This window comes from Armigeres subalbatus, chromosome 3, assembly GCF_024139115.2.
Source record: "Armigeres subalbatus isolate Guangzhou_Male chromosome 3, GZ_Asu_2, whole genome shotgun sequence".
NCBI classification, from domain to species: Eukaryota; Metazoa; Arthropoda; class Insecta; order Diptera; family Culicidae; genus Armigeres; species Armigeres subalbatus.
This window is the reverse complement of record NC_085141.1, coordinates 153,888,246-153,906,374: the sequence shown is the minus strand read 5'-3', so window position 1 is coordinate 153,906,374 and position 18,129 is coordinate 153,888,246. Positions and strand designations below refer to the sequence as shown.

Below are 18,129 nucleotides of genomic sequence, written 5' to 3'. Positions count from 1 at the left end.
ACCCTAGCAGCCATTTTCAATGATGAACATGCCAAGTGTGAAGACCTGGTCGAATCGGGTTTTGCAGCCGCGCAGTCGAGTGGCGAGCTGCGCGAAGATCGGCATCAGTTGCTCCGGAGTGTACAGCGGGGCAGATTCCTCCGGTGGGACGGCTTCGTTCTCTGACTGCCGACGGAACCCAGGAGGAGGGAGCGGGGGCCATTCGCTGGTGGATGGTGACGACGATGTTGGAGCTTGGACCGATGCAGCTGCCGCTGCCAGTCGCTTGTGCGGCTGTAGCGGTGGGAGTATTGGAATCACACGACGGGGAGCAGGTATGGCTGGAAAGTTCACCTCGTTGATTACAGGAACACGGTTCTTCTTCGGCATGGTCCTGGTGGAAGCCTTCTTCCGGATTTCCAGGAACTCGGCTCGCTTTGATGTTTGTCGCCACAGTTGGCGCACTTGGGATCGGCCACCTCCATTTTGTCGCACTCGTCAGTCGGATGGGGTTCGCCACACTTGTTGCAGCGCGGCTTCATGCGGCAGTTCCTGGTGCCGTGCCCGAAATTGAAGCAGTTGGTGCATTGCGTTACATCGCGGTGCACTGGCCGATATCGCTCCCAGTCAACGACGGTGTAATTTATAACGCCAACCAGCTTCAGGTCCTTCCAGGTAGTGGAGCCGTGCTCCAGATGGATCAGGTAAAGCTGGTCGCGATATTTCCTCGCCTTGTCGTGACGAGCGATCTTGTGGACGGCTACTGGCTTCAGTCCGCAACTTTCAAGCTCTGCTTGGAGCTCTTCCTCCTTCATGTCGTGAAGTCCTCGCAGCAAAGCCTTGAGCGGCTTCGTGCCGGGATGGTCATGAGTGTAGTACTCATACTTGTGGACCTCGAGGAACTCCACGACGGATTGATGATGGTCCCGGTTGGCCGGCATCACTTTCACGCCCTCGCTGCAGAGCCGAAAAGTACATTTCAGCCCCTTAGCGATCAGCTGGCGAATTTTTGGGCGTAAATCCGGCGGATCGCCCTTCACAAACACGGGCGGGCACTTCTCCTTCCGCTCCGGTTGCACCTGCGGCAGCTGCGATTGCTGCTTCTTGCGCTTCTTCGGCGGGTTGCCGGCGTCATCAAACGGCAACAGCGAGAACATGTTGCTCTGCAAAAGCTACTTGGGGGGTTACCCGCGCCTCCAAGAGCAGTGCGCTCAGGCAGTTTTCCCGCGATCGAATCGGCCACCGTGTCTCCCATGACGGGTCCAGGAGAAAATAACGCCAACGCGATGAAGCGAAAACGTAAACGAATGAACGAGAAAAAACACTTGGAAAAAATGCGCGAGCAAAAAAACACGTCCGTACGTGTTGCTGTCTCGAACTGGAATGACGAAGTGCTTGAGTTCAATTTTGATTGACTTTTAACTGTCTTTTTCTGGGGCCGTAGACAATGAAGGAAATTCTCGCCTTGCCAGGGCGGAAATCGAACCAACGCTCTACGACTGACGTCGCAACTGCACGACCACGAAGCCCACTTTTACTTAACTTATTTATTTTTTGGTTTTGCGGTTGTTCAATAATGATGTCACAGGTTTTAGGGGGAGAGTACATATATTAGGTATACAAAAAAGCATGACAGAGGGGGGGGAGGTCTAGAAATATCAAAAAGTATTGAATGGCATATTTGAATATCACAATATTTCGTACATTTTAAGTGTTTGGTCAGTTTAGCTCTCCATCTTTATTTGTTTCGTTTCTGCACTTTTCATTTTTTTATTCGATTCTAAGTTTGTTTAGTTGATCTTGAGGAAGAACTGATATTTTAAATTTATAATTTAGGTTCCAGCTTCCAAAGAGAGGATCGTTGCTGGGGTAAAGCGGTTAAGAAAGATTCTGTAAAGAAGCACTGCATGAATATATTGAAAGAAGCATTAGACAGGATTGAAAAAGATCGATCGATACAGAAGGAAGGATGAGGCAAGAGTATGAGGAATCTACAATGGAGCTGAATGATAACAAAAAGGTAAATTATTCGTTCAAATATAAAAAGACCAATATCAGAACATTAATGCTCTACACTGACTTTTAGGTACATATAATAAAACAAACTAAGAAAAGGAAAAATAATGCTGTTGAAAAAGAAATACAAAACTAGCATAAAACTAGGAATTGCGTAAAAAGCACTTGATGTAAAAGTCGTGAGTGATTTAATTTTCCTAATACTAACATAGCCTACGCATTAATCCTTATTTTGAAGTAGAACGAAGTCTAGGAAATAGCAAACTAACTAAATTATATTATTTACAATGAATTTCTACATAGAACTGTTTAGTTCTCGTCTTAATAGAAAATTGCGGTGCATCCTAATTGACTTCGATCACACGCTGGATAAGGTCGGTTAGTCTCTGCTCGAACAGCCTACTTTCTTCCGTCTCTACCCTCTGTTCCGATTTTGTCTCCGTAGGTATCTTGAATAGGACTGATAACTATCTTACCAGAACTCTTTTAATGACGTTCTCATAGAACGTGGCGAGCTCGATTATCAACCAGAGGAACAACTTTAATGTTCTAGGCTTAGTGTATCCATTGTGATTGACAACTACCTGGATACCATTTTCCAGTTTCCCTAAGAGTATTGTATGCAGCACTTTTTGCTTGAAAACTACGAAAGTTTCCGGTTTACGGCTTTTAAGATCCACGCTTCATGCAAGGGCCATATGTAGAATAAGGATGTTATACGTTTATGTTTGTACGTTGCGGGTCCCATAGGTCTTTTCACTGCACATCATTGTCAACTAGTTCAAGCACATCCCCACCAAGCATTGTGCACTGTGCTTTGTTGAACAGCAAGCGCTTCACCTTGCGTCGTTCCAACGGAGATTAAAAACGATGTAGACAATTCGTCTTCTTTTCGAATATATGATTTCGAGACACCATGCGTTGCACTTATCAGCCTGATTAGTTTCACCGGAAAACCATGCTTCGATATTATTTGCCACAGCTCATTGCTTCTCACTGAATCGATGCTTTGAAATCAATGAACAGATAGTGAGTCTGCAAGTTGTACTTTCGGTATTTATTGAGGATCATCCGCAGGCCAAACTTCTGATCTGTCTTTGGTCGGACGGAGTACTCCTCAAATAGTATCAATATGGCAAACAATGTACGCGAAAGAATTTCGTTCACCGTTTTCGGAAGGGTAGTCCCGCTTCATTTACTGAGTATACATTAGTCTGTGCTTTTTTTCTAGTTCGAGGATAAGATCTTTCCATATTTTCTTAACAATGTGGTGAATCGATTGACGGAGCTGCTCACTTTCAAAGTTTAGAAACTAGGCCGGAATTTCATCTTTCCCAACAGCTTTACTGTTTTTCAGCTCATTTTGGGCCTTCTTAACCTCATTCAGCGTTGGTAGTTCCACAGCTTAACCATCGCCATTCGTCGACTATGTTTATCAATAGATCGCGGTTTTTAATTGTACGGTTTCGAAAAACAAATTCAATTATGAATTGAGTGGAAAAATTATTTATGTGATTTTAGTGAAATGTCTTCAACTTTCTTGTACGTCAACGTCTTATACGCGCTTAGCATTTTCCATTTATTTCAACTACGTTTTGGAACGTACAACTCAACCAGCGATTTTCATACAATTATTAATAACGAGACCTTCCAGAATAAGTTAACAAACTCAGCATATGCAAAATTTCTACGTTCTAACACAATCATTGTTAAACATTTACCTACATTGACAAACATTGGCCTTAACATTTTGCAAGCTCTTTTACAATGCCTGTCCTGCACATAAAAGCTTAACTGTCCCATATTGATATGGAATCCATATTAATAGGGGACAGTTATTTTTGTATCGGAAATGGCATAGAAAGCTCACATTTTTTATATAAAATTTTTGAATTTGAATATGATTAGTTTGTATTGAAATCTTTGTAGGTTCGCATACAAAATCAGTAATTGAAATAACAAAAAAAAGATTAATCCACCTAGCGTTGGTGGTGACTTTCTCGCACATTAATAAATGAGAAAAACAAATGAGTAATGTAAAAACAGCACTTTAATGGGATAGATTTTACTATATCCATTATTTCATATCTATATGCGGTCATTTGAATAAATTGCAGCAGTTTCTGTAAAAAATCGATTTTGAAAAAAAAACCAAGGGCAACTCTTGCTAAAAAACTAGTTCATTTTTATGTATACAGATAAAAAGCAGTTACAAAATTTTATTTTCCCATAATGCTGGGTAGATACCTTTACATGGTGTGTTATGGATTAATATCTACCACATTGTACTTTAGTTGTCACTATTTTTGCTAAGGGAAGATCAATTAATTACGTAACGCATAAAATGTCAATTTTCACCCCCTCGCCCATCTCACCTATGTCACGCAATTTGTATGAAGCATCTAAAAATTTGGTATGGATTCGGGCAACTTCGGGCAGCCTCCTCCCATTTTAAGCGTTACGTAATTTATGAATGCTATAAATTTATGAGTGAGGGTATGGAACGACAATATTTTGTTTTTAGTTGACCATCTATTTTTTACTGCATTTTTCATAGAACATGTCAGTTGAGTAAATTATAACAACGCATCTTATTCAACCTTAGGCTGGTTTAAAAGTCTCTAAACTCCAAAGCGATCTTATTCAAGAAATACGTAGGTACGAATTTGGTAGATATTCGACTTGATTAATGTGACCAGCAAGCGTCCTGCGAAACGCGGGACGCCTATCTGATTTGCGTCACTAGCTAAAAAATGAATCCTCCCAAAGTGCATTTCACATAGATTTTGACACACAAAAAAATATAAAAATAGTTATAAGGCTGTTTAAATTGGGATGAATTTGTAAAACGAAGTTGAAAAATGCAGCGTCGTCTGATCACATTAGACTTGATTGATATGAGCTCTATGTAAGGATCAATTTTGGAAATGATCAAAATCATTACCCCATATTTTTGTTAAAGTCGAAACTAGTTTACGAGCGCGCCTTTGAGAGTCATGGTGATTCGTTTCAACTTGTTTTATACAGCTGTGCGAAAAAGATATGGTCCCCAACATAAAATAAGCGAGAACAAAGCGTTTTATAAAACCCCTTCGGTGGGTGCCGCCCATCCAAATCAGTTTTATTCCAACTTGTATACAAGTACGACTTCTTTTCATAGCTTGTTATGACTAGAAGATGTTTCTGCCTCTTTTTTAAGCTAATTTTATTTGCTAATTATATAATGCATGCATTCATCTCTTAGACTAGGTGTTCCGTGTTTCCTTAACACTATCATCCTTATTTGCTATGTTACATTTTTAGTAAACGACGCAACGATTTTTGTCTAATATTGGAAATTATTTTGTTGGACATTTGTTGCAATGTCTCAATATTAGTTCAATATGAAGTTCATTGGTACTATACCACGGAGGCAACTTCAGAATCATTTTCAAAATTTTATTCTGAATCCTCTGAAGTGCCTTCTTTCTGGTATTGCAGCCACTAGTTCATATTGGCACAGCATAAAACATGGCTGGTCTAAAAATTTGTTTGTAAATCAAAAGTTTGTTCTTAAGATAAAGTTTTGGTTTTCTTTTTATAAGTGGATATAGACACTTAATATATTTGTTACATTTGGCTTGAATGCCTTCAATGTGACTTTTAAAAATTAATTTTTGATCTAGCAGAAGTCCTAAATATTTAGCTTCGCTAGACCAATTAATTCATAGTGACAATATGTCTGCTAGAAGGTTTCAAATGAGAAGCTCTCGGCTTATGTGGGAAAATAATAAGTTGAGTTTTGGAAGCATTCGGGGAAATTTTCCATTGTCGCAAGTAAGTGGAGAAAATATCCAAACTTTTTTGCAATCTACTATAAGGATATGCGATAACACAATTTTTCCAAACGAAACGTAATTCAAAATGTCTGTGTTGATTCGAAACGGAACGAAAGGAAATATAGATTTACTCTCGAGACTTCGAAACGATACGAAATCAAAGTGCATTCAATTCGAAATTTTACGAAGCGAAACTTTATTTTATTTTTCCGCGGATTTTTTATCGAATTGGTTTTACATTATGTATGCAATTCTGATATCACTTTTTTGAAGTCAAATAACCATCTTGCCACCAAGAGAATTATAATAACAGTAAAAGCAGGGTATGATAAGACAATACCCCAGCATTTGTGCCGCTTTTAAACGAATTCGTCGTGGAGTGTGTACTCCCGAATCTGTTAAATTTTATATCAGTTTTGTTTTATATCAGAAAGTATATTAAAATATAGAAATTGTGGGATTTTTCGTACATAGATTCAAATTCTGTTAAAAACCTTATTTCACTTAAGAATTATTAAGATTATGTGATTCATATTGTCTCATCAACGTGGCTTTATGGTCTTAGGCTAAATCTAACCAACTAAAACATTTATATATCCACATCTGCCAGGCGTATACGGAGATAGAGAATTGATAATAGCATATGTACATTCCTAGGCACAATCCTGCGTACCTTTCTAAAATGCACAAAGATATGTATTTTCCGAGCTCAATGACAGACAAAGAAAAAAAATATATATGCACATATTACACAAATGTGATCGAAAAGTTCTTATGGCAGGTATGAAGAAATAATTCTTCTTTTCTCATATAAAAAGTTGTACCAAAAGGCCTTCCAAATTCAAATTTTTACATGAGGCTCGGAGATCCATAGTCTTATATACAAACAGCTCGACTAACTGAGCTATTGTCTGTATCTTTTTGTCCTTCTACATTTGTTTGTGCATATGAGACATGCAAAAATTGAAGGCAAATTTTCATCATCAACCGACTTCAATTAAGTGCAAGAAATAGCTGTTTTGGTCAGTATGAGCTGAAAATAATCATGAGTGAAGAACCTTCAACCCGATCTGGATTTTTTTTGCAAAAATGTTCCTTACAATGGATTGTTTAGCTTGGTTAACTATACACATAGTAATTGATCATCATGATTGGTCGAGAAATAGCAAATGTGCACAGTTTACCAATTGAATAATCTTCTTGGGATAATTGAAAATTATTCTCATTGTACTTGCTTCAGTCAATTTAGTATTAGGAGAGGAAAATTAGCATTAGGAGAGGAAAATTAGGAATATTAGTTATAAGAGACCGAGGAATGCTCTGCATCTCCGAGAGCGCCACGGGAAAGGAATCGTTGGTTAGTTGAAAAGGAAATTTATGTGAAGCCACCTTAGTAAGTGACCAAATATTTACTGTGAACGAAGTTCGCGTTCCCCGGACTATCTGCCGTCCCCTGACCAGCACAGGCGGAGACAGAGATGGGGCACCACACGATGCAATCACACTATTGTTCTCATAGGCTATTGTTCTTGCGTCAATTGGTGCCCCACCAAATAACAATGGCTGACGCCGCCAGTGCTGACCAGCAGCAACATGATCGATTTCGATTGTGCAAATAGTCAAATAACATCACAAAATGGTAATTAAAACCTTGGGGTCTGTATGTTTATTTCGATGGTTTGAGGTCTAAGCGAAGGTGAAGAAATCGGCCTTTGATAAGAAAGAGGCGTTCAAACAAGACTTCACAAGGGCCCTACAAATCCACGCCACGGCGTTGGCTCTTTGACAAAGTTATACTTATCCGATTCGTATCTGATTACATTTACACTCTATTTACACATTGAGCCGGATCACTTTTATAAAAAATAGGATAGGATAGTGAAAGATGCTTTTCGTTTTCTGTTAGATGTTTCTAACAAACCACTGATGACGTTTTATAAATATTAAATACGTATTTGTCGACATTATATAGAAAGCGTTAACGTTGACATAAAGATTTGAAAACAGCTTTATGATTTTGTTTAGCGGCGCAGCCAAAATTTTTGATAATACAAAGTATGTTTTAAGTTAAAATTTGTTTTGGAATTTCCTCGGAATTTCGTTGTATTTCGTTAGAAGCTAGTTTTTTCTAACGATTTTTTTTTTGTTATTTCACGAAACGAAACGAAATCAAGAAATCAGATTTCGCCATGCTCAAATTCCGCGAAATTCCGCGGAATTTCGTTTTGAGTCACCTGAAACGATTTTTTTTTCGAAATACCGCATATGCTTAATCTAATACGAATGACACGAAGGCTTTGCCCTTTGACTGAGAGGCCCGTGTCATCTGCAAACAAATCCATCGACATCCTGGTGGTAAATCAGGTAAGTCAGAAGTAAAAATGTTATACAATATGTGCCCCAGTATTCTGCCTTGGGGAACACCAGCTCTTAAAGGTAATCTATCAGATTTAGAACTCTGATAGTTTACCTGCAGTGAGCGATCTGATAAATAATTTTGGATCAGTTTTATAATGTACAGAGGAAAATTAAAATTCATCAATTTTACAATCAAACCTTCATGCCAAACACTGTCAAAAGCTTTCTCTAAATCAAGAAGAGCAACTCCAGTCGAATATCCTTCAGATTTGTTGAGCCGAATTAAATTTGTAACTCGCGAGTTCTTTGGTATTGTTTTCGCCTCACATTTTTAAGACGAATTAGTAGCTGAAGATCGTCGTCAATAATAATGGAGTTGAATTCAATTTCACATTTAGGAATTGCAATGCCTCTGGCTTCGACAATTAGACTTGTCAAAGATACGAGAGCATTCTTCTTCTTCTTCTTATTGGCATTATTGGCCGCCTCGCAGCTTAGTGTTAATTGAACACTTCCACAGTTGTTAACTGCGAGGTTTCTTAGCCAGGTTACCATTTTTGCATTCGTATATCATGAGGCTAACACGATGATGCCCAGGGAAGTCGAGATAATTTCCAATCCGAAAATTGCCTGAACCGGCACGGGGAATCGAACCCAGCCACCCTCAGCATGGTCTTGCTTTGTAGCCGCGCGTCTTACCTCACGGCTGAGCATTATCAATGTCAATTTTGGTATCGAGAGGTATGTCAACATCAAAATTGATTTGAGCATTATTACATGAACGGTGTTTGGCATTGAACTCACCAATTACGAAGAATTTAGATTTGTTGCGAGTTAGAATTTGAAGATCAGCTTTCAACAAATTATTTTGCTGCCCATTGCATTGAAAAGGCAAGTAAGCTGCAATGAAGGAAAATTGTCAAAAATGTGTTTCAACAGAAACTCCCAAGGTTTCAAAAACTTTGGTTTCGAAGGCTATAGGCTATGACAATGGCGACCCCACCACAGGCGCTGTCAAGACGATTATTTCTGTAGTTAAAATAATGGAGAGTCCTGGTTTTAAATATTTTTCAGTTATAATGGCAATAGGCACATTATGAACTGTTAGGAAGTTGAATAATTCTTCCTTACCCTTTAGAGAGCGGGTATTCCAATTTAGAACGTTCACACAATTATTTGGATCCATTAAAACGGAGTCCGATAACAATTTATTGTGTGTACTTTATACCAACCTGAACAGGTTCAGGTACCCGGGTAGAATCTGTGATATTGATAACAAAACATGATATCAACTTGTTTGAAATAAGAGTAAAAATAACTAATGAAAATAACAAAAAAATGCACCGAAATATCATAAAAATATAATGTTTTGCTATTAACAAGAACAAACTAATAGCTCAAGATATTGATAAGTTCTTGTAAATGGCATAACCTGATATTTTTATGATATTTCGGTGCAAATATTTGTTATTTTCGCTTGTTATTTTTACTCTTATTTCAAACAAGATAATATCATGTTTTGTTATCAATATCACGTTTTACTGTTAATGAGCCATTTTCGTCTACCCGGGTATGGTATTTGCTTTGAACATTGAATCAATCATGTGATGCAATTGTTCAGTTAGAAAATCAAAATTGGAAGCAGAAATGCTACCTGAATCGGCAACATGACCGTTATTTTCCGTTGGGATATGGCACGATGGCCGGATTCGTCAAATTTCCCGGCTACTGTGAGACTGGAAGGGGTCACCGTGTTTACATCCAACGATTTGGTTTTGTTGACGTTGATGACTAAACCTGCCGAAGAGGAGCGCTCGGCAAGGTCGTTGAGCTTACTCTACATATCAGAGCGCCGTTGCGCGAGGAGTGCAACGTCATCAGCCAATTCGAAGTCGTTTAGGTGCTCCATGGTTATAGGCTGCCTTAACAGCCTGCGGTTTGGTTCACGGTTAATCGCACCTACCATAATCTCGTCGATTACAATGAGAAACAGTAACGGTTATAGAATACATCCTTGCCTCACACCCGCTACGACCCGGATAGGGTCGGACAAGACCCCATTGTGCAGCACTCTACACGAAAAAGCCTCGTACTGTGCCTCGATGGGGCCGATGATTTTGTCAGGAACCCCCTTGCGTCTCAGGGTGCCCCACATATTCTCGTGATTGAGACGGTCGAAATCTTTTTCGTAGTCAATGAATACCAAGTAAAGGGACTTGCATTATTACAATTTTGTAAAACTTAAGCACGAGAGTGTCTAATATAGGAAGATATAAATAGTCAAAATAGTATCGACAATACAAAGTGTCCTCTTTATAAATCGAACGGTCCTTAAAATATTTTGGAAAATTTTATTGCATTTTTTCTTGAACCCTTTTCAAAAGTTGGACTAGAGTCAAAATGGTCTTTTTAACCATAAAGATTCCATTTGCAAAATTCCCGGCAATTCAATCAAATCAAAATTCAAATCTTCACATAAAAACGCGACTTCCGCGATATCCACTCAATTGATTCACATTCATTGGGTTGAAACAGCTTTATGACGACTGTTTTAGTTTAAAAAAAACATTCTTCATTTTATGAAATGGATGTTAAAAGTTGAATGCATTGACTGCTCATAATAATTTCACCAGATGTTGTGCCATTTCAACAGATACGATTAGCGATTATATGCTAACTATTTCTTTGCAGCTACCGACTGATTGAATATGCATGTACAAAAGAGAACATGCTGTGTTGATTGAAATAAATTAGATCCTTTTGGAAAATAAACAACAAAAAAACAGCTACAGTAGACGTTCGCTAACTGAAAACTGATGTATGTTCAGTTGGTGGTATAACTGTGTCATGCAGTGTTAAGGGATCTGCGCACTCCGTGTGGCGCAAAGGACTACTTGAAAGATCTCCATCCTTGGCTGGTTGCACATAACATATAGGCATCTTTGTCGTGGAATGTGGTCTTTCCATGATTTTAAAACGCTAGCGAACCTAGCGATGGAAGTCATGCTTTACTGAACAACGCACATAAGACAGAGCAGCATCGCATGCTTTGCTGTCTCTTTATATCGCCTTGCATATATGGGAGTGCCGTTCGTCGATTGTTGATATACAAAGAGCCTACTTTGAAACTTGCAGTTTGTTCTATGATCCCTATCTGTTTTGTGCTATTTGGCTTGGGTGCCAAGAAATATCGTATAAGAGGTGAATATCCCGGGTTACCACGGCTTCGTTTCCTTCATCGGTGAAAGAGTCCACCTACTCTCGCTTGTTCCGTCGACATATGCGCTTGGCTTCCTTCTCCAGAACTAAGTCAGACCAACATTTAAAAAGGGCGTAACAGGCAAAATTTATTTCTCATGATTCCTCGTCTACATATATAACTATATATGTGGACAAAGAATCAGATGTAATAAATTTTGGCTGTTGCGCCCTTTTTAAATGTTGGTCTAGCAATTACCATTGATGAGCTGCAACTTTGAATTTTATAGTTTTCGATCGCTCTATCGCGACTTTTGCTTATCTACGACCCTTTATCTTCTTCCATGTTTCATGGGTGATCCATTGTTTCCTCTGAGTGCTTAGTTTACCCTGATTAATCTCGCGGTGACGATTAAGGCGTTTTTGACCACCTTTTGCACTATGGTGTCGTTCCAGCTCTTAGGGGGGAGGAGTCTAAGATTTTGTGGCAGTACATATACTAGGTATACAAAAAAGCGTGACAGAGAGTAGAGGGGGTTTCAAGCGCGTTTTTTTCTAATAGTAAAGAGCTGAACAGAATGGATACGTTTGCGTGCGTTTTGACAGTTTTGCTATAGAAAAACTGTCAAAACGTACGCAAACGTATCCATTCTGCTCCGCTCTTATGTATCTTTTTTATGTGATTCAGCGCAATGGTGCCAGGTTCGTAATTTCTCTACTTTTGGATGTTTGTTACTTTTTACACCGGCAAGCTTTAGACATGAACATTATATACAATATACAATGTTATATACGATAAACATTATTATATACGATATTTTAGACATACAATATATTATATTTTATATTTATATTTATTTGTATATTGCATAAGCATACAAGCATATGGAGATGCATGGTGCATTGGTTCATCAACTCCTTGTGACTAAACTTCTAAAAAACCATCGAGAACCATTTGCATCAAGTTACGATCAAAAACAACCTTACCTGAAGTTAATGCTTACTTGAAGTTTTACAGAGGTAACGACAAAATGCGGACGATTGATTTTGCATACTAGGAAATTGTTTTCGATCAAACATATCTTTCATTAGCTTACAACTAGACAGTTCAGGTAATCAATAAAAGTTAATTACTTATACCTTTCTATGCGTTTGTGATTGACTGCCACTATTTTTCAAGGTGTCAAGCTCAAGATGTCCATTAAAACTGTTATAACTTTTTTATCTTACAGTTTTTTAAATCGCAATAGCCACCAAACGGAGTATTTTACTATTATCTTAGGGTTCTTTCACCGCTAAATTAGGTGACCTTCCCCCTCGTAATAGTTTTTGTATGGAAGTTTTATTTTTTTTTTTGTGTGGATCGTAACGATCGGCCTGACCCCCTCGCTCCCTTAACAGCGTTATGTAATTTGTGAAATGCCCCTTAAACCTTCTAGAACATGCGAAAAGTATAGAAAAGAAAATAAAAACCCAAATTAATCCACCTAGCGGTGACGATGCCTTTCTCGATTAAATCAAGATATACTGAAGGTGGTAATTTCGTTTTTTCTAATTCCTATCTACCAAACAATGTTGGTAATTTTGTTTTTCTGTAAAATAAGCATAATACATTATGTTATAATCAAGTTATGACGATCGTGAAATTTTCTTTCATCCATTTTTGACAGAGAAATTATTTCAAGTATTGTTATTTGTAACACATGACATGTATGACTAACTGGTAGGGTTGGTATATAACATCATGGGTCTCCAAGACTTCTATAAAAGGTTCGATTTCGGAGTGAAATGTACACGAACATTTTGAAAATTAAGCCAATAACTCTCAAGGCCGACTAGAATATGACGTCAAATACATTTAAGATTATTCAACCAATGACACCCCCACCCCCCTTCGCCAAGGCCACGATGCCATTTTTGAACGATTCCTAAATATAAATAGAAAACTAACAAAACCGCATACATAATATAATATGGAAACAAGGAGATAGACTATATTCAAATTTGCCCTTGAAATCACCCAAACTTCACCATAACTCCACACCACCCATCATACCACACACCACCCAAACCAAGCAGCAATGAAACCCCTCTTTTTCCCCTTCCAATGTATGACACAAAACAAACGCAAACACCACCATGGCCACGAGCGTACGAACCAGCAGTTAATCGTGTCGTTATCGAGTGCAATTTCTGTTGCCAACGATGAAACTTACAACTGTGTTGGTGCGAATGCTCCGATAAAGTATAATGGCAATAAACATCATCGAGTCGGCTCTACACTTAAAAGCGCGTACGTTATTCGTCGATTAGTTTTCGTGTTCAACAAGTTCCACATTGCAAGCTTTGAAAAGCTTTGCTCGTTGCGTTAGCGTCATCGATATTGCCGTAGCGAGGTTTCTTTATATTATAGCATGGTAGCTGCTCAATGCTCGTAGTCCCGATTATATGGGAAAAAATGGAAAACTGCCTAAACCATTTTCCTTGTCAGCTGCGAACGGATTAATCAATCTTGATGAAATTAAATAGCATGTAATTAGAAGAATGACCATACAGACACACAAACATACACACACACATACATACACACACACTCAGACATCACCTCGATTCATCAAAATGAGTCGAATGGTATAAGAAACTTTACTATCAGATGTTCCTGTAAAAAGTTCGTTTTCAGAGTGAAATGATAGCCTTTCGGTTCAACTTTGTTGTACGAGAAAGGCAAAAAGATGCGATAAAAAACCCATTTTCAAGGGGTTGTTTGCATGAATCGCAACAAACCTTAAAAAATAACGGACATAAACAGACATAAACTTTGCATATTGTACAAGCGAAAAATAAAATTTGTCATCTCACTTTAAGGGGATTGATCATTGAACAGAATACACCCAATTCTGTTTTTACACGGAGCCGTGTAAAAAAAATCCCATACAAAAATTTTGCAAAGTTGCTCCATTTTGCATGATTCGTCGAGAAATCATAAAACTTTTTTTACCCGGATTTTCGAATCATGAACTAAAAACTTTGTTCACACTGAACGCATCCCCCGTGTAAAATAAGAATCGGGTGTACCTCAAAATAAGCACATTAACTTACTGATGAAATGTGTTAAATACATCATTGTGCTGAATCACATAATAAAGGAACTTACTATTGAATAAACGCAATAAAACACGATTTTATCCACTGTGCTTTGGGGAATACCGATTTCAAAGCTGGATAAAAATAAATAACTTTGTTCACGAAAAACTCACAGAGAAGCTCGAGAGCTTATTCTAAAGGAATTCAGAAAGGGTAAATTCCCAAAAAATACCAAGTCCTGGTGTTAGGTTAGGCTTTAAAGCAATCAATTCGAATGACATAGAAGATAACACGACTCGATACAATCGGCAAAGACCTAGGCGACGAATAAAGGTTCACGAATGGAAGCTCGGCACATGGAACTGCAAGTCGCAAGAATAATCATTGCCAGATTCAGAACACGCATGAGAAACCTTACGATAATCCAATGTTATGTCCCGACCGGTGTTGCCGATTTACAGGACAAGGAGGTTTTCTACAGTGAACTGAACGCCGTCGTGGATATAGTTCCGCAAGGTGACATCAAGGTCTACATGGGCGACTACAATGCGTAGAGCGTAGAGAAACAAAGGCCGCGGTAAAGCAGGCAAGAACCAGAGCAGCCAAATACGAGCCCTGTCAACGGTATTTGACTCTAGAGAAGGAGGTTTAATGCTGCTGCAGACGGGACAAGCGAGCGTGGCAGGACTCCCTGGCCGACGAAGGCGAGAAATCTGCAACAACGTTGGCGATATTCGTCTCCTCTACGATATCTCATGACGCCTGAGTGGAGCAAGGATAAATCCGAGGATGCCGATGAAAGCCGATGACCCAACTAATCAGTTCACGTTGCGTTGGTTCGAGAACTTCAAACAACTTCTTTCGGTTTCGTTCCCCGACCAAGCATTAACATCTCAGCATGAACCGCCAAGGGTGCGACACATTACCCGTGTCAACTCCGAAGCTCCACCCGAAGCAGGTGGTTGAAGCAGCCATCCGAAGCATGAAATCCAACAAGGCTCCCGGGGTCGATCGCATTTCAGCAGAGATGCCAAAAGCTGACCCCATGCTATCTGCGCAAATGTTGCATCAACAATTCTGAATTATCTGGGAAATCGAGACTTTTCTGGCCGACTGGATGCAGGGCATCAGGTTACTGTGCAAGCTCTGTGCAATGTTATCCTAAATCGAATACAGAAGAAAGTAGAAAATATGACTCTCCGACGGCAGCAGGCAGGATTCCGCCCGGAAGATCATGTGTGGACCACATTGTCACTCGACGTATCATCCTGGAGCAAGTCAAAGAATTCTATGAGTCTGTCTATCTGGTATTCACTGACAATGTGATGTCAACACGAACATCCCCTCCAACTTGACGGTAGTAAGCAGTCGAGAAGGTCTAAGAACTTTCAATAACTTGGCAGTTAGTTAGCGTCCGACGGTGGAATCAAGATCTACATGGGAGCACGAATCAAGAAGGCTAGGGCTGTGTTGTGAGATTTGGTGTGCATCAGCAGAGATCACGCAGAAATTGCAGGTATTCATCAATCAATGTCTGCGTTTTATAATTCGGGCCTGGTGGTTAGGTTCAAAGTATCATTTTATGGAAGATTCCGCAGTGCTAAGCGTACAAAATTACGTTGAACAAAATCGATACGGGGTATCTAATTACTTTTTCATTTGGAAATACGCTGAAGAATTTCTAGACGAACAGACAAAAGATCTCCTGGGTAGAAAAGGCTATTTTGACGAACGACGATCGAAGACGCAGATTATCTGCATTATCTACATATCTTCGACGGTATCAAATTGGCTGTACAGGATCTCATTGTTTACAGATCGGCAGTATCGGTCGACACGTAACATTGGATTACTGTCAGGTTTCGAACCCTTGTCCTGAATCTGGTAACGATTATCTATTCATCAATAGGGTATCTGTTCCTAAATCAATAACAGTAAAGCAATGTGCACATGAAATACATTGATTTCTCACCCAATAATCAAGAACCATAAGAATAATTATGCTCAGCTCACAAAATTTTTTATTGAAAACAATTTGTTGATTTCAAAAATGAAATTAATTTACCATTTTTGAAGTCTTCTTCTTCAATGGCATTACATTCCATCTGGAACTTAGCCTGCTTTGTATTCTATTAGCATTTCCTCAGTTATCAATTGAAAGCTTTTCTATGCCCGCCATTGCATGAGTTTGTGTCTTGTGTGGGAAGTACAATGGACACACTATGCCTAGTATGTCGAGAATGTTTCCAACCCGAAAACATCCTAGACCGGACCGAGAATCAAACTCGCCATCACCGGATATGCAATCCTACGTATTTGCTCGCAAGGCTACTGGAAATCCCAATACACTTTTGAAGTATTTAACTGAAAAACGTCTTCAACAGCTTGCACCCATTTCAATAATATTTAAAAACAGTTAATCCTATGTCTGTACCTATTTCAAAACTAGATTTGCCAACACAAAATACGCACACTACTTCACGTGTGTATACGTAATGATATGATTGCAGCAATGCCGAATTCTTCAATGTTTTTTATTTATGTAGAAAGTATTGAAATATTATCAGAAATACAATTACACAATTATATTTTTTGTTGCTTTGTTGCTTTTTTGTTTTCCAACTAACTTATCAGTTCAATTTTATGTTTATTTTTCAATTCTTTCATTGTATATATCACTGATTCAATTCATACATCACCGAATTGTCGATTCATATTTTTCAAACCATTCAAAACACGTTTTCTGCAAGTCATGAAAAAATAAAAAATAAAAGTGCTAAACAGTACTTAATCAACACACATTTCATAGCGTGTAAGCGTCAATTGAGCACATTGCAAAAATGAAAGGCGTTCTCCTATATCCGAATACGTAAGGACGCACCAAAGATCAATCTTGTAACGCTCCAAAAACTTTTATCATGTTTTCTCATCTTCCCTACGTAGGGAGGAGGGCTTCACAACACCATCAAGGTGAAAATATTTGCGCTTATATTTTCCATATTCGATCTATATTCGATCTACAACTAATACTACCGTAATCGGTTGAATATTTAACAAAGCAACGTAGATTTCTGTGCAATTTTGAATTTTGAATATCGCCATTTTCGTATCTTGTTGATAACTGAATAGTAACTTTCCGCGTCAAATCTCATGATTTTTTTGTTAGAGATTGCTAGAGTGGTTTTATTGCCCCACCCGACGATTCTACGAGTTATAAACTGATTGAAATTGTGTCTATATGTAAAATAAAGTCAAACGAAAAATATTTATATATGTTACTAAAATATAGTCAATTGCTAGATATTAACTCGCAATAGTTGACATAATTTTTAGTACAGCAAAAGGAAAATCTGTTAATTCAAAAAATTTAAGAAATCTTAACGGGATAGGGTTTTTTTACACTGTCATGCAAAGCTGTGAACCAGATAAACGCATAGCCAGAGATGACGTACTAATTAGGACCTTCAACCGTACAGAGCTTGAGCGTCGTCGTGATTGAAACACATGACAAAAGATTCCATCATCTCAGTTTCATCTTAGAGGTTGAAGTGATCGGTCGTAGGGAGTGAGTTTTAGCAAATACATACCACTCTTCCCGATTCCGAGAGACACCACAGTAGCGCCACGGTGTCACTAAAGTGAAACAATGAAGTGAAGAGACTTTCCGAGGGGTGTT

General features: G+C 38.7%; 1 protein-coding gene across 4 annotated transcripts in view; it reads right to left on the bottom strand.

Moving 5' to 3' along the window:
• Window positions 1-18,129, bottom strand: part of LOC134222430 (putative leucine-rich repeat-containing protein DDB_G0290503) — a 635,851-nt gene that overhangs the window by 438,979 nt on the left and 178,743 nt on the right. The gene's annotated exons all lie outside the window — the stretch shown is intronic.